General features: G+C 35.8%; 1 pseudogene; it reads right to left on the bottom strand.

The window, feature by feature from the left end:
• Positions 1-1846: 1846 nt before the first annotated feature.
• Positions 1847-13121, bottom strand: LOC118984772 (mitochondrial import inner membrane translocase subunit TIM14-like; annotated as a pseudogene).
• Positions 13122-18896: the final 5775 nt, after the last annotated feature.

Consider the following 18896-nt stretch of genomic DNA (forward strand, 5'->3'; position numbering starts at 1 on the left):
AAAACCATTAATGTCAGTCACATGACCTATACCCACGAGAGGAGTTTACTATTTAAAGATACATGCATAAGAGATACCACTTGAAGACAACTGTCCATGTTTTCATGTGTTTGTACGTCTTGAGATCAGAGGCACTGTCCCCCCCTTTCTTGGACTATCTTTTCCAGAGCAATGAACAAACTTAAAAGACAAAGATAGTGTCTCCCTGAAGAGCAAAGCTCAGGCACCCTTACTGCCCATCACAAAGTATTCGAATTCCCCCGGCTCACAGCTCCTCTCCTGTCACTCAACCCATTATATACACGTATCAACCCTCCTCATGTCACCGGGGAAACACCAAGGCTTAGGCAACCAGAGTGAGAATTATATTCTGTCTACTGCTATTATTACGGAAGTAAACTGTCTTGTGGCTTATACATGTTTATAAAACTGTGGTCAGCTAACTTGGTACCTTGAAGGAGGGTAAAATCTCAGATTCTTCCTAATTCTTTTTTTTAAGATTTTATTCATTTATCTTTAGAGGGAAAGGGAAGGAGAAAAGGAGAGAAATATCAATGTGTGGTTGCCTCTCATGGGTCCCCTCCTGGGAAGTGGCCTGTAACCCAGGCATGTGCCCTGACTGGGAATCGAACCGAGATCGTGTAGTTCACAGGCCTGCGCTCAATCCACCGAGCCTCGCCAGCCAGGGCAGATTCTTCATAATTCTTGGTGAATCCACTATTTTTATTAAAAGTTTCCTAGTAAATACTCTTTAGCACTAGTGGTCCCGGAGCTTTCCTAATACACATTGCATTCCATATATATTATCATGATTGGTTTAACAGTATGAAAACAATGCAAACCAATGATCTAATAACACTAGATAATGTTATTATCTAATGTTAGATAATATTAGATAATTTACAAATATATTAATAAACAATAATTTATAAGCATTACTAGAAATTTAAAGTTTATGAAATGTTGAATAGTCATTAACATACTATAAAATGGGGCTTTAAAAGGTTAATTTGAAGGATCAGAGACAGATGTAACATTTTGTTTAATGCGCTTTTTATGGGGAAATAATTATCTCCAATAATACTTATTGTCAAGCTTTTTACCAAGTTTTTAAAATGTGAAATCTTAATTCTGTCAAATATATATACCTACATCATTTTTTTAGGTCAAAGTCATGGCTAAACTCACCTAAAGTCAGTTCCAAGCAGCAGAGCCAGTTCTCTGTACCTTGACAGACTTTCTTCCCGATGAGTCTGCTCTAACAACCTATGCTAATTCCATCACAATAGTTACCACACGGTGATTTTTAAAAGATTTTATTTATTTATTTTGAGAGAGGCGGGGAGAAAGAGAGGGAGTGAGACCTCGATGTGTGAGAGCACATCCCTGGGTTGCCTCTCCTATGCACCCAATCAGGGGTCTGGCCCACAACACAGGCACATGCCCTGACTCGGATTTCAACCAGCGACCTTTCAGTTTGTGAGATGATGCCCAAACAACTGAGCTACACCAGTCAGGGCTATTACGCTGCATTTTAATGACCAGTTTTTCAGTCTCCCATTAGACTGGGGTTCCTTGAGAGTAGGGACTTTCATGCTCACTTTGCCTTGAAGTACCGAAGTATTTGCTAAATGAGCAATGAATAATATTTCCATTCAATTGGTATGTATGTATCCAGAATAATTTGAGCAGTTATCTCCAAATAGTCTATACATTGACCTAAAATTCACAAATTTAAACAAACATGCCAAGGCGTTGACTTAGTTTGTGCTAAATCATTTTTAAAATCTGTAGGTTTGGGACACTTTATAAAAAGATGGCACTTGCGTACAGAAATAATAAGAACTTAAAATTCATCATACAATTGCTTCATTTTTTTAGCTTGACCTTCTACTAAATCTTTAGCTTCATTGGTTTTGTCTGCTTTATAAGGAGATCCTCTCTTGTCTGGGTGATTTAAAAGCGTAATTCATCAATGAGAACCTCTTTATTTTTCCTTTGTTGGCAGTAGGGAGCTAGTATTAATGCTGCTCCCGGTTCTGTCATTTTGGGTTCCAACCCACCTTTGTCACAGCCAACACCGAAGGCAGGTTTCGGTGGACTTTTGAAACACTTGTTTGACTTGAGGCTCCATGTGCTTCCTGGCTTACAAAACGTAACAGCCATGACTCCGGCTCAGCTTCCCTGCCTCCGAGAGCGTGGTTCACTGACCCCAGCCCAGAGGCCCGGCCGCCAACCCCAGGCCTCCATCAGAAAGCAAGGCAGCCACCACTGTCAGGGATGAAACATCTAGATGCAGGTACCCTACGGGCTTTTTGTTTTATAAAAGATTTTTTAAACAATTTCTCAACATGTTGTGCAAAGATGACTCGGGAAGACAGAAAAACAGAATAACTTGTCTAATGAATTCAGCTTAATTCCCGAAACTTTGCCTGGAAATTTCTAAGAACTAATAAGTGCTTAAAGAAAGACTTAACCACATAATGATAAAAGATCTTAGCTACAGAATATCACAAATAACCAATAATTCATACTGTTACTGTCGCCTGCTGCTTGAAAAAAAATAGTTACTGTTCAGTTCCTTGATAATTAGTTCCTGTTGTCAAAGCTTCAATTGCAATTTGCTTTAAAGAAAAAAAACCCCTAAATGTCAAGAAACATGTGGTCTGATAAATACAGATGACATTTTAACAGCAAAGTAGGTAGAATCTACAAAAGAAGAAGAGACTAAGTGTTTCATGCTGTATTTATTAATGAAATGCCTTATATCTCCTTCACATACACTTTTTGCTTTTCTGTGTAACTGACAGCTTCTGTTTATAAAGAGCAATATAACCCCTTATTTCCCTAACCAGGAAGGTGTGTGACTAACAAGTTTACAGTCCTACCCTAGGTCTAAAAATAGACTAGTCAACGAAAAATTAGAGTATGTATAAGAAATCATGTTTATTGTTTGGAGTCAGCTGCAGAGAGCTCCTCAAATTATGAATGATTTTCTAAATTTATTTATGAATTGGATTTTTAAGAATGTATCAGTGCATAGCGATTAATTATTGCACTATAATTCTGACCAGCCATTCAAATAAAATCGAAGGCTTACTAACAGTTGGGAAGTATATTGCTAATTTGAATGATAAACCACAGGAAGAGCTCCTATGTAAAACAGTTTGGGGGGAAAAACACTTGTGAATTTTGAAAATCTCACAGAATTTAACAACTTTGTCCTCAAAGATTCACTCACTCTGTTTTGCACTGCATTTTGATCACTGGTACTTGACCCTAGCTTCTCTCCATGTTGATGTTGCTACCTCTTGTTAGAAAGTTACTATGTAAAATCACCAGTTGTGCACACTAAATAGAAACTATTCAGACACAAAACAGTTTTTCAAGGCTCTGGGTTAGCATAGTCAATGAACACACAAATTTAAAATAGACCTATAGCTATGAACTAATAGCTTACCATTTCTTAATTTTGTTGGTCGGGTTTCAGATGTTTCTTTTGATATTACACACCATTTGACAAAAAGTAAATACAAAGTTAGATGTAAACTTGCTGACTTTCTCTTCTGGCAGCTCCTACTCATCAGGTGACTCATGATATACACCTGTTATACACCTGTTTCTGATTAATTTTGCTTGTCATTGGTGTATTTTATTGATTTCCTAAAAATAAAATTACCTGAAATAGGTCTTGATCAATATATTATATATGGTTTTCACATATGCCTAAAAAAATAGTCTTACCATTTGTTTCTCAGTAACATTTTAATAGCCATATCAAATATATTTGATATGAAATAAACTGCAAATATAAAATGAAATAAACTGAAAATATTTAACATATATCATTTGGTAAGTTACGATATTTGTATATACCCATTACACTATCGCCACAATCAATATACTGAACTAATCTAACCTTGAGATGGTAATTTTGTGTGTCAAACTTGAGGGTGTTTAGGATAAGATTAGTATTTAAATTGGTCAATTTTAGGTAAAGCGGATTGCTCTCTATAATGCGGGTGGGCATCATCCAATCAGTTGAAGGCCTTCCTAAGAACAAAAAGACTAGGCTCCCTGAGCAAGACTAAATTCAGCAGGCTGTCTTCAGACTCTATCTTCACAATAGGAGGAGTTTTTTGTGTTTTTTTTAGAGGGAGAGAAACATCAATGTGTGGTTGCTTCTTTCACGCCCCCTACTGGGGACCTGGCCTGCAACCCAGGCATGTGCCCTGACTAGGAATGGAACCAATGACCCTTTGATTCGCAGGCCAGCACCCAATCTACTGAGCCACACCAGCCAGGGCACGGTTAGTTTTCTCACAGCTTAAGTGAGCCTATCAGCTTAAGTGTGGAACTTTGACTTTCCAATCTCTATAATAACATGAATTAATTTCTTACATTAAATCTCTTCATATACAAACACACACATGAAAACCCGATTAATATAGATTTGAGTAGCAAACAGTGGGGTGCTGCTGGAAAAAATATCTAAAAATATAAATGGAACTTTGGAACTGGGTAATTGGCAAAGGTTGGAAGAGTTCTGAAGTACATGTTGAAAAAACCCTAGATCAAGTTAAAGAGATTATTGGTAAGAATATGTGATGTCTCAGATGAAAATGAGGAGGAACAAGTTACCAGACACCAGAGGAAAACCAATCCTTGTTTTAAAAGCAGCAAAGTACTTGTCTGAATTATGTTCACTGTTTTGCAAAAAGGAGTTAAAGGTGATACATGTGATATACGTTTAACTTCTTGGATGTGTAATATGTAGCTGAGGATATTTCTAAGTACAGTGTTAAAGTGCAGCCTAATTTCCCTCCTGCACATAGTAAAATGTGAGAGGAGAGAGATAAATGGGAGGAATTGTTAAGTAAAAAGGAATAAGAACTTGAAGGTTGAAACAATTTCCAGGAGAAAGTGTGTTCTGAAGCGTAAACCTAAGATGTGGCTTTATCATTTGATAAAGAGATCATGGATGTTACTTATTGATTTAATCCTGCCATTTCAGCAGAACCCTAGGAAAACAGGTAGAATATTTGCAAACAACAGCTCTGATAAGGGGTTACTACCCATAATACATAACAACATCAAACAAACAATCAAATTAAAACATGGCCGCATGACCTGGACAGACACTTCTCCCAAAATATAGAAATGGCCAACAGATATACGAAAAGATGTTCAACTCCTAGCTATAAAAGAAATGAAAATCAAAACCACCTGACACCTCTTAGAATGTCTGTTATCAATAAGACAAGTAATAAGTGCTGGAGAGGTTGTGGAGAAAAATGAACTCTCATTCACTGTTGGTGGGAATGTAGACTGGCACAGCCACTATGGAAAACAGAATGAAGGCTCCTCAGAATATTCAGATGAGACTTACTGTGTGACCCAACAACACCTCTACTGAGTATCTACATGAAAAACTTGAAAACATTTATTCACAAAAATATATGCACTCCTGTGTTCATCAGCATCATTCATGGTGGCCAAGACATGAAACAACCAAAATGTCCTTCACTAAAGGGCTGGATAAAGGATATGTAGTACACATATACTATGGAATACTACTCAGCCATAAGAAAAGGTGAAATAGTGTCAATTGTAACAAAATGGATGGGCCTTAAGAATATCATGCTAAAATGATAAATTAATGAGAAAAAGCTAAGAACCACCTGATTTCACCCATACGTGGGATATAAAACTGAAACTCACAGACACTGACAACAGTATAATGATTACCATAGGGAAGGCGGGGAGGGGTTAGTAAATGGTAAAGGGGGGCAAATATATGGTGACAGAAGCTGATTTGGCTTTAGTTGGTGGGTACAGAATGCAATATACAGGTTATATATCATAGAAATATATACTTGAAACCTATATAATTTTATTAATTAATGTCACCCTAATAAATTTAATTTAAAAAAAGATCCAGTACTTTAAAGATGTTAGTTCTCCCCAAATTGATCTCAGTCCCTAGTCAAAACTGAAGAGGTAATTTTTTTATTCAAATATGTAAAATTATATATAATTTTAAAAATCATGTACACATTCAAAGAACATAGAATAGTAAGCAAGCTTAAAACAATTGGAGCACTAACCCTACCTTTTTATAAACCTATAATAAACAGATAATGTAATATTTGTGTAAAGGTAGACAAATAGGTCCACGAAACAAAACGGAAGGTCGGAAATAGCCCCTCGTATATAGGGACCACTGGTTGTCAACGAAGAAACAAAAGCAATTCAGTGGAGATAAGATTGTTGTTTCAATAAATCACACCAGAACAGGTGATTATTCATGTGCAAAATAATGAATTTCAACCCACACTTTGCATCTAGGGAAAAATTAACTCAGGATGGAACATAGACATAAATGTAAAACCTAAAACTAGAAAATTTCTAGAAAAAACATACAAAGAACACTTTGTGGCTTTGGACTACGCAAACACTTTTTTCCCCCTGAAAATTCAATTAAAATCATTATGGGGCCTGTGATATTTCCTCTCAACATGGAGTAAACAATTCAATGAAGTTCAAGTTTTGTCTTAAATATATCTAAAACTAATGGTCCTGAAATTAATTTAGATGTTCTATTTCTGCTTACCAAAAGTAATTTTGCTTAAACTACTTTTGATTAAGTTATTCCCCAATACCTTACAATGAATTATACAAAAATAAAAATGGAACCTATTCGCCTGACTGTTCACAATGACTTACAACTGTTCTCTCACAGGCCTCAGGGCAATCCTCTTGGGAAATGCTATTATTTTTGAAAATGAAGATATTGATGGGCAACTATACAAATGATTTGCCCCAAATCATTAGCAAAACAAAAGCTGTGATTCAGTCCAAGTTTCCCTGACTCCATTGACTCCAGACCTAATACTCTGTCACTGAACCACCTGCCATATTTTCATTTCAACCTCCTACTCTTCATAAGCAAAAATCCAATAAATGCAATTAGGACTTGGACTTTTCCCATAGAAACTGATTTTTTTAACAAGCAGGTAGGCAACTTTAATGCTTGGTTTGAATTGACTTCTCCTTGCTTGAAAAAAATGAATTATATAAACCTTTCACCTCCAAACAAGCTCTATTGCTGAATAGTTTGGGCTATTTTCTCAAATATCTTTTTAAAATTTTTTACACAGGGATATGTTTATTGATCTTAGAGAAAGAGGGAGAGAGGGAGAGAGGGAGGGAGGGAGTGAGGGGGAAGAGAGAGAAACACTGATGTAAGAAAGATTGATCAGTTGCCTCCTGTACATGCCCTGACTGGGGACTGAACCTGCAAACTAGGCATGTGCTCTGATGAATCCACAGCCTTTTGGTGTATGGGGTGATGGTGCAACCAACTGAGCCACCCAACTAGGGCTATTTTCTGTTATCTCACTTGACATTAAGATACAATGAATTTAATGAAACATGTTCACAAATATAATTTCCTACTGAGAAATTGTATTCCCTTTAAAGTTTACATTGTGGGGGTGACTTTTCCCTCACGTCCTCCCGCCATCCACGGATGGAAGTAAACAAGACGTGACATGATCTGCTTGGGGAGGAGAGGTAGCCAGTTTCTCAGGGGAAAAAGGGTTGAGCCCCCTCCTCCAGGGGCTTTTATTGGGTTGTAATACACAGGAATACAGGCTGAAGGATCAAACAGTAGATAACATTTCAAAGAAATCTGAGGGCTTAGTCTGAGTCTGAGTCTGAGTCTGTCAGGAAGAGAGTTGCAGAAACTTTGGTAGACATACTCATTTCCTCTCAGACCCTTATCATATGAATGAAAGTACTTTTAGCAGAGAAGATTTCACAGGTTTTTGAGGAAGTCTTTGTGATGTCAGATTCCCCCCCACCCCCAGACACGCTCTAGCAAGACAAGGAGCTGCACCTCTCCCCAACAGGTATTCAGGCTTAAGGGGATTAGAGCCAGGAAATGCTTCTCTCAGAGGACATGGGGACTCAGCTATTGTCACATAGCCTGCAGGCACGGGTCTATTGTTTGCTCTTTGTCGCAGCCACCCCCCTCTCCTGAGTCCTTCCATGATGGCCTCCCAAGTGTCAAGACTGGCTTAGGTTGCTCCCTGCTGTGAGGAGACTTACCCATCAAGAACATAGACTAAACTTTGGGGCAGGGGGAAGAAACAGGCAGTATCTGCTACCAGAGATAAGCCTTGTCTCCTGCAGCTCACATTCTGGAGGTCAGTCACTCATCCTTAGCCACAGGGGGGTTAGGGTTACAATTCCTGAAACCAGGCAGATCGGTCCACAACATTACATGTTCTCTGTAAAGTTTACATTTTTAGACAGTAAAAAGTTTACCTTTCCATGAGAAAGTATTCTATTCTATTTATTTCCAATATACACAAAACATTGTATTAAAAATTTATAGCTTCTTTATTGAATAGAAAATCAAGGAAAGTGGAACACTAAAATCTAATCTGTTACTACCTATATTGTTCCTGGTGCCATAGGTCCACAGGTGGTGCTGAGGGCGTGCTGAGCCCTCACCTAAGAGAAGATTGCTTCTATGCGATAGGGTAACAATGCAGACTAGTGGGGAGAACAAATAAATAGATACACGTATGTGACAAATTAAGATAAGTATATTCCATTGTTAATGGTTTTAGGCAAATGATTCTATAATTAAGATAAGATATAGAAGAATGTGATAAAAATTCAAATTACTTTAGAGAATTAATATATGAGCATGGTTTATGAATTCTTTGTGAGGAGTGGGATTAGACCTAGGTTATAAAACAAACAGTAATTATTTTTAGGAATGGCATATGGAAGTGAAGCCTGCACCACCAATTTTCAAGATTAATAAATTAATGTACCCATTTTAACTAATCTATTGGTAATAAGCTGCATATCAACTTCAATAAGGAAGGTGAGAAGATTTCAGAAACAAAGGGGAAAATAGTGATTGTAATTTATCTAGTGGTAAATACAACCACCATGTTCTCCTTGCTATTGTAGTTATTTAAACAAAAGCAATTCTTTAGAATCCATGTTGGAAAGGAGAGAAGAGGGCATTTCAGGCCAAGTGAAGTTAGCAAGGCATATTTCATCGATTCTTTCTTTACAACTCTCCGGGCTCTCATCTCCTCCAGCCTGGCTCACTGCAACAGTTATCTCAATGGCCTTCTAGTTGGTAAACACTCCTGGCTTCCAATTCATTCTATTCACAGCAACTGTGTTAATCTTCCCCAAGCATCTATTTGTTGATGCCAAACTTTTGATCAAATGACTTAAGGCAGCAATTTTTGGGACTGTTACTATAATTTGGGCAACATCAAAAGTGTCCCTCAAAAAAGTTTTTGCAGTCAAACATATATGAAAAATATTTCAAAAAGCTACACCCTTGTGTGAAACTTAATACTTTAATGTGCTAATATATCAAATGAATCTTCAAAGTGGGGGGTGAAAGGTGATGTGGCATTGAGTTTGGAATATCCAATTGGCACAAGCTGACATAAAATAAAGACAGATTGTGGTGAATATTTCAAAATGTACACATATATCAAAATATCAAGTTATATACCTTAAATGTATACAATTTTTAGTTGTTAACTATACTCCAATAAAGCTGGAAAAAGGAAAGCAAAAGAAATTTATTAAAAAGAAAAGTTATGAGGTATAAGTTCAATATAAAAATTTGCTTTCTTGATATATTAGTAACAAATTGATAAATTTTAAAAATAATGCAATTGAAATATAACTAATAGCATTAAATTGAATACTAATAGATAAATTATATAACATTTTGCATTTCTCTTATAATAAAAATATAAAACATTGCTGAGAGAATTTAAAATACTAAAAAAAAAATGCAGACATATACCACGATCCCAGAAAGACCCATTATTCTTTGCAAGGTTGATTCTCCACCACTTCACATACATTTCAACATAATCCCTGTCAGAATCTCAAAAGGATAGAAATTGACAGGATGATTCTAAAATTTATGTCATGATGCACATTATGTGAGTGTTTTATGAAGCAGTTTTCAGAAAGAAGATCAGTGTTAGAGGAATTAGATTACCAGTTTTCAAGACTTACTATTAAACTACAGTAATCTAGGCAATATAGTATTGGCATATAAAATAGATGAAGAAAGCAACAAAACAGAATGGAGAATCTAGAAAAAGATCCATCTATATATATTTTTTCAATTGATTTTGACAAAAATGCAAAGACAATTTTCAATAGAGAAAGAATAATCTTTTCAAAAATTATACCTGGAACAACAGGTTATCTGTATACAAAATAATAAATCTGGGCCCTTACCTAATACCACATGCAATAACTTACTTGAAATGGATCAGACCACATGATCAGACTACATGATACCATGATACCTTACCTAATACCACATGCAATAACTTACTTGAAATGGATCAGACATAGATCTAAATAGAAAGAAAGGTTAACACTATAACACTTTTATTGGAAAACACTGGAGTAAAATTTTGTGGTTTTATATTATGAAAAGTTTTCTTAGAAAAAAACACTATTTTAGTGTAAGGCATTAATAAGCAATTGAAAAGTGGGACTTTATCAAAATTACAAACTTCTAACTCTTCAACACTCATTGTTAGGGTAAGTAAGAGGTGATTTACAGACAGTGGGGCAATATTGGCAAACATATCACTGATGAATAATTTGAATCCAGAAGATAAAAAGAACTCCTATAACTCAATAAAGAGACACACATCCCAATTTTAAAAATAATCAGAAGCCTTGAACAGACACTTTACCAAAGAAAACTTGTGAATGGCAAGTAAGCACAAGAAAGAAATGTTCAAGATGATTAGTCATCAGTGAAGTACAAATTCCAACACAATGTGATATCATAAAACACCCTTTTGAATTGCTAAAACTAAGAAGACTAGCCATAACAAGTGTCTGTATGATGTGGAGCAACTGGACCTCTCAGAGACTGCTGGTGCTGACAGTCTTACAAAGTTAAACATACAACTACCTTATGGCATCGTATTTCTATTTTTAAGTATTTACTCTAGAGAAATTAAAATCTTTCCACACAAAGACTTGCTTGTACGCAAATGTTCATAGGAGACTTCTTTGTTTGGGATTCTTTATTAAAGGCTAGAAGCTTTTAACTAAAAGCTAGAAACAATCCAAATGACAATGAACAGGTAAATCAAACTGTGGTATAATGCAATGGGATATTTCTCAGGGAAAAAAGGACTATTGATTCATGTAAGTTTTCAAATACACAGTAAAAAAAACCACATCCTTGTCCCCCATTCAAGCGTGTATAAAGTATAATTCCATTTATGTAAAATTCTAGGAAATGCAAATTAACATGTGATGAGCGAAGGCAGGTCAGTGGTTGTTTGAGTGTGAGGTGGTGGAAGAGCCAGATTACAGAAGAGGACTAGGCCACCTTAGAATTTTGCAGAAATGTTTGTGATTCTAACTGTGGTAATGCTTTTGTGGAGATTATATATATATATATATATATCTGTTCTATATATCCAATTAGATATATATATCAGTTTTACCTCAGTAAACTATAAAAAATAACTAAAATAAAGACAAACTATCTTAACTTAAAATGTATTGCTCTCTGCAGTCTGACCAGTCTCTGAAAATACTCAAATGACACTGGATCACACTTGCTCATCTCTGAGGTCTAAAGGTGGTCTGGCTAAATCTCTTGTCCCCTTTGGAATTTGTAATACCGTTTTACTCCCCTGGAACTTATATTATTTTTTAATCTTTGAAGTCCATTTATCCCATCAAGATAAGTCTAGGTGTTAAATTGTCCTAGAAAATGAACCCAGGTGTTGATTTATTTAATAAATTATCCTTTGTTTTTTTCCTTTAGTATGTCTTTGAAAGTAATTTCTATATACCGTGGGGCAAAAGAAGGTTTACAGTTGTGAGTATGAAAACCAGAGTTTATTCTTGAATTATTATTTATTATTTATAGTATTATTTTCCATCCAAATAACTGTAAACCCACTTTTGCCCCACCCTGTGGATTGGATCTTCATTGTCTGGCCTTCTCTAACAACTATATCACGGGTGGCAATCACAAGGCCCTCCAGTTAAATCCAGCCCTCCGCCTTGTTTTATTTGGCCCTGCACCTTGTTTCTCCTGGTCAGCGGTGCTGAGCTCCTTGCCCCTAGTTAAGGAGTAGTTACATTTATACAGTCCTAAATTTACATTCGGCCCTCTGAAGGCAACCATGAGGCTGATGTGACTCTCAGCAAAAATGAGTCTGACGCTCCTGAACTGTATGACCACCTACATTGACCAAGACAACCTTAACATTTTCCTCAGCCCGACTGAACTTTAGGGAGGCTTCTTCCTGCTTCTGATCCCCTCTCACCTGCCTTCCAAAATCCAAATGGCCTAACCCCAGGGGTCCCGCCCCTCCTTTTCCCTAGAGCACGCACTTCAGAAAACTTGTCCACATAAATTGTTTCTCTTTTCTTTTGCATTTAAATCTTTTTGCTGGTTTAGAGACTAGGACTGTTTTTCTCCAGGACCTGGGAGTCATCCCTTGGAAACACAATCATCAGAGGAGAGAGTACCTATCTGTTAGTTTCTGTGGGAGGGGAGGGGCTGTATTTGCCTCACTCCCAGATGTGAAACTATCTCTTGTCATGAGATATGAGAAAGAAGTGTTATGCTCCCTCACATGCCAACATTTTAAAACTCCCCTGACCCCTTTTTTCAGCGGAGTTGAGTTCAGACTTCATTTCACTCTATCTTCCCCATGGTAACCGCCTTTAATAAAGTCCTTTTTGTCTAGTACAGTTTTTGCTTTGACAACATTCTTCATTTCTTTTCTCTTTTTCTCAGTGCTTACTCATACTCCTCAAGTTTGTCTGGCATGCCATGGAATGAATTCTAATAATTTAATTTCTCACTTTTTCAATAGGTTTTGTAAATAATCTATTTTATTAATTCTGGTAGCTCTTGTTCCAAATGATAACTTCATATTTTGCATCTTACCTTTGATGTCTTTACCTGAGAGTGTAAAGCAATTCTTTTCAAACATTCCAAAGCCCATAACTATCTCAGCTTTGCACGGAACTCTATTGTCTTCCATTTTGATGGAGTGCTGGTGCATCACTTTAGTGCTGCATTTATTTTTTAATTTTGCCTTCCATATAAATAGCCTTACTGAGGCCAATATTTCCCCCTAAATATTGTGCAGAGATTATCTTTGACTTTCTTACCTCTTAACAAGGCCTTGCTTCAATGTGTTAAATTGGAAGGCTCAATGTTATTAACGATTTTATCCTTTTGTCCAATTGTTCAGCTCATTCAGCTGTTTGAAGGGGTGGTTACAAAGGGAAACACGGCATTAGGCAGTCAATTTCCTGTCAACTTTTCCTGCAGATTCATTGATTTCCTTTTCCTCTTGGCATGTCTAGGTCAATAGATACAAAGTCATGATGAGATCTCTATTTCTAGGCTTCCAGAAGCAAATACCACCTTTCAAAAAAGTTTCATCTCATGTGACTTTCTATGGCTCATAGGATTTTGCTATTAAACCTAGACATAGAATGTCTTTGTGACCTCAAATGTTTCTACAGTACTGTTCCCTTGTTTCTTCTTTGACCCACCTCTAGCTACAACCAACCTGCCCTCTTTCTTGTTAAATTACAGATCATGGTTATTTTTTGTGTTGGTAAGATCCCTTCCTGTTCTATGCAATGAGACTGAGCCCACAAACATCCCCCACTATTAACTTCTAAGCTAGAGAATTTATTAGTACTCGAGAATGTTCCCAACTATCTTCTAAACTCAGTCATATTAGGATATTAGGTAATATTATTTGAGTTGAGGAGTGCCTCCTCCAGGCATAAATTGTATATTATTGAGCAAGTAACTTTTAGAATTTGAAGTATGGCCTTGTTACCACTGTTTAGTTTAGGTATATTTATAATTTTATACAATTTGGGTTGTTTTTCTTCTTTGAAAGAGTTTGAAAGAGATTAATGCACTGTGCATTTGCCAACATTCTTGGAAGTCTTCCAAAATTAGCATTAAAATCACATTCAGTTTTTCTCAGTGCAGCAAACAAAACATTTGATCAATTCAGATGAGACCTGATTAGCACCCATTTGCCTAATCTCTTTTAATAATTTGACAGGTAATAACCTCTTTACTGGTCTCTCTGCTTCAGCTCTTGTTCCCCTCTTCAGTTTATTTTCAGCAGAGCAGCCAGAATTATTCTGTTAAAATGAAAGTCAGATCATGTCACTTCTCTACTTCAAAATCCTCTAATAGCTTTGATCTCACCCCGAATAAAATCTGAGGTTGCAAGGACGTTCCTGAACTGGGACCCCTTTACTTCTCTAACCTCGTCTCTCACACTTTCTCCGAAATTCACCCAAGTAGAGGCTCCCTGCTTTGTTGTCTTGCAGAGGCCAGCTATGCTCCACCTCAATCCCTTTGCACTGGCTCTTCCCCCAGGTTGGGCTGTTTTAAGATAAAGGATCAACTTCTCAGAAGACTTTCTTAACATTCCAATCCAAAATGTCCATACCCTATGCACCCTAGCTTTCTTTCCTGTATTTTATCTCCCTTAGTACTTACTACCAATTTATTTTACTTTTTTATATTGCTTATTATCTATCTTCTCCATGAGACTATAAATTCCACGGGCACAAGGCTTTTTGTCTGCTTGGTTCACTAATGTATCCCCGGGGACTAGAGCACTGTCTGGCTGTTATGGGTGGACTGTTTGAGTCCCTCCAAATTCATTATGTTGAAGCCCGTCACCTCAATGTGATGGTATTAGGAGTTGAGGCATTTGGGAAGTAATTAAGTTTAGATGAGGTCAGGAGGTTGGAGTCCCCATGATGGGATCAGTACTTTTATAAGGAGGGAAGATGCACCAAAGCTTTGTTTCTTTGCCACATGAGGATACAGAAAGAAGGCAGCCATCTGCAAGTCAGAAGAGGACTCTCACCAGACACAACCACTCTGGCATTTTGATTTTAGACTTCTAACCTCCAGAACTGTGAAAAACAAATGTCTGTTGTTTAAGCCATCAAGTCTATGGTATTTTGTTATAGCAGCCCAAATCCACTAAGCCAGTGACCTATTACAGGAAGTCAATAGTTGAATAAGTACATAAATAAATCAGGATCTGGAAAGGACTAGCCCTGATAATTGTATCTAAGGACCTTCTAACCAGGATAACTCAGCTGCCACAGACCACTAAGGTGATCCACATTACTCAATTTGGTGGTAAAAAACAAAGCCAATCACCTTGAACTATTGTTGACAATGTGTTTAATTCAACATGTTCAATTCCATAAAAACACTACAGTGTTTATAAATGCAAGCAATTTAACATGTGGAGCCATAACACATGGGTTGAATCCTCAGTGTAACCTCTTACTATTTCCTTGTACAACTTACTTAATCTCTTGTGAGCCATCTATAAAATGGGTACAGAATAATAATACCTGCCTCAAAGAATTGTTGTGAAGATTACATAAGCTCATATATTAAAATGTTTAAAATTCTTGGCACATATTTAGTGCTCAATCAATATTAGATATTGTTAATCAGTTGTGAAATGGCTTAGCTTTATTTGTAAATTCACAAATAACTAAAGATGTAAAGTCTTTAAGCCTAATAGCAACCATTTTCAAACCACTTGTTTTTAGGTTCTCTTTTCAAATGAATAATTCTATACAGAATATCAAAATTCATTCTTTGCAAGGAATGAGTAATGCATTTTTAGCCTTTAAAAATAAAATTGTTCCTGATTCTCCAAAATCTCTCAAAGATTACAATTGTCTAGATACAAAACCAGCAAAACTGAGAACTTCTGGAGAGACCTTTCTCAGATAAAGAAACTATGCCTACTTCTACATTTTGTAATGAGCAATGACTACAATCATGCAATCATAGAATATTAAATCTATCAGAGGTATAAGAGACCACATAGGTTATACTACTCATTTTTCTCTTGATCAGACTGAAGCCCTGGTAGAGAAATTTCATAAAGAGTGTTTAATATGTAATATAACTCAGATGATTTAAAAGAAGAAAAACATAATGATGCACTTTCTATTTGCTTAGTCTAAAGCTAAAATTGTTTCAGCACAAGTAGACTTATAAAAACACTCAAATGCCAAATAGTACTCAGACAGTCAGGAATAAGATGTTAAGTGAATACATATCTATTGAATGAGTTTTACATAAAACCTCACATGCTTACGCATAAGTGTGGTTACATTTAATACATCATTAAGACAGTTCATCAGTTTGACAAATTAACTTTTTCATTTAGATTCAGAACATCATTCCACTGAAAGTCGATACTGTTGGGTAGAAATGATAAAAAACAGTAGCATATGATTTTTATATTAAGAGTATTTGGTAAATCAAAATTGTTTTCAAACTTCTATATCTTCATGCAATTGCAAGCAATTTAACATTATGACTTCTGTTTTAACTAACTAAAATGGATCATCTAAAGAAATAGTCTGTAATTAAGTGGAGAGAGGTATTTTAGGGGCTTTTTGGCACTGATCACTCATTCCTCACACTGACAGCGTGCTACCCCCAACTGCCACATTGAAGCTCACCAAAGCCACTGTGCTCTTCCCTTCTAACAAGAACTTTAATTAGCCCTAATTTTATGCTGCTATTTCTCTCATCTTCTTTCTTGCTCTACTCATGATGTTCTCTCCGCTTGCATGACTTGGCGTGCATAGCATGGCAGTGTCTTTAGCTAACACACTATTCCTATAAAAAGGCAATGTTTGGCCAAAACACCTTACATGGGAAAGTGTATTTCCTTTTAGGAGGATGTCTGAATAGGAAACAGTCAAGAGCACTCACTGAGTTACTTAAATGACATCACTTAACTATTTCTAATCCTCCATAGAAACTTGGGAATACAAGGATGATTTCCAGGCCAGAGACTTATTTCTCTTCTTTTTAGCAGATGTCATCATCTACTGTAATGCCCAAAGTGACATCCAGTGACACCTCATCCAAAAACTATTACATTTCCAAATATCTATGTGATATTGACAGGGTCAAAGCCAATTGATTAGTTTTTTAAAAAAAATTTAGTCATGTTTTATATCAAGTAGGTACAAGTATATTTTTCTATGCAGTAATAACACTTCTGATTGATCCTTGATTGAATCCTAGTGCCTAAGCATCAACTTCTTTCTTGAATAGCTGAGTGCACTGGGCCTACTGAGCCATTATCTTTTATTGAAGGAGAGATGAATATCAGTCCCTACAGAACAGTGAATTAGTTCTTGCCTGGCAGCAAAGCTTTTACCTGGGTCTCTTCACAGTGGGAGTCTTTTACCATGCCTTTTCTAATGCAGCCAGGGAATAAAGTGGCAGTCAGAAAGAGAAAATGAAATCTATTGAAATAAAATCGTCAACTGGGCATGGCTTTAGCTTCTTGTAGCAGGATCTCACATGATTAATCTATAGTAACAAAGGTGGCCCTTTGGGAGTCCACAGCAATTTTTTTCAGTATGGAAATAGACATGTTCTAGAAGTAATAGCTGATGTTTATCAAAAGATTTTTTAACCTAAAAGATGTAATATCTGATAAATAAATCTTAGGATAAAATAAAATGTTCCTTGATTCTTCAATCTTTTCAAGCAAAATTTAAAAACATTTTTAAGCAGAAATTTTAAAAATGTGAAAGAGATATAGTATAATTTTCCTTGGAATTTAACAACTTAGCAATTCATTTAAAGAAAATAATTAAAATGGTTAGATAGTTGTTTTCTTGTTTGTAAATGCTAAATCTCTCATATTTACCAGTTTGCTTTTTAAAGTAGTTTTTTCAGAAATTTTTCAAAATTAGTACTCTAGGACTTTCCTTAGGAGTCATGTGGGAAAACAGAAAGATACTAAAAACATGTGAATATCTTTTGCATTGAGCATTAGCAGAACCTCAGTAAGTTCAGGATACCTATTCTAAAAAGCCACTGAATAGAATAGGTCCAAAGGGTTTGAAAGACTTCTCCTTCCATTAAGTCAAAACAAACTGAAAATCATACTTTTTGTTGGAAAAAACAGCATTGTTAAAAAAAAAAACTTGAAAAATGAAATCCCAAGGAGAAAGCACCTTTCATAATTGAGTAGGGTAGTAACAGCTGTTACACAGTTCCTAGAGAAAAAGTATTGACTTAGAAAAAAAAATCTAAAATCTTTAATCCTAGTTTCCACCTTTAGAAGCTAAAAAAAAAAAATCAAACAAAACCTAAAGTAAGAAGAAATAAAATTATAAAATTAAAAAATGAGAATACAAAATTATTAAGGAGAAAACAGAAAATAGAAAAATCAAGAAAAAGAAAAACTGTTTTTTGGAAAAAAACAACAAAAAGTGATAAAGCTCTGGCTGTGATAAAGAGCAGCAATAACAAAAGAAATGAGATGCCAATAGTCAACATCAGAAATAGAAAGGGAGAATTACTACAGCCATTCAGTGAGTTATAAGAAAATATTATCAACAGTTTTATGCCAATAAATTAGACTACTCAGAAAATATGGACAAATTCCTTTAAAGACACAAGTTATCAAAATGAATCCAATAACAGAGATATTGAATAGCCTTAAACCAATTAAATAACTTTTATTCATAATTTAAAACTTTTCTTAAAATAAAACATTTGGCCCAAATGACTTCACTGGCGAAGTCTATGAAACACGTAAGAACATGTATAGACATTTTAATAGGTAAAAAGATAGCACTTGATCAGGTTCCAGGCCCATATACGATAAAAACAAAAATTCTCAGTAAAACAGGGGTAGAAGGGAAATTCTTCAATCTGATAAAGGTCATCTATGAGAAAATATCTACAGTTAGCTTCCTACTTAATGATCAAATACTTCCCTTTC

The sequence above is a fragment of the Sturnira hondurensis genome, unplaced genomic scaffold, assembly GCF_014824575.4.
Source record: "Sturnira hondurensis isolate 20B ecotype Veracruz unplaced genomic scaffold, ASM1482457v3 Scaffold0003801, whole genome shotgun sequence".
Lineage (NCBI taxonomy): Eukaryota > Metazoa > Chordata > Mammalia > Chiroptera > Phyllostomidae > Sturnira > Sturnira hondurensis.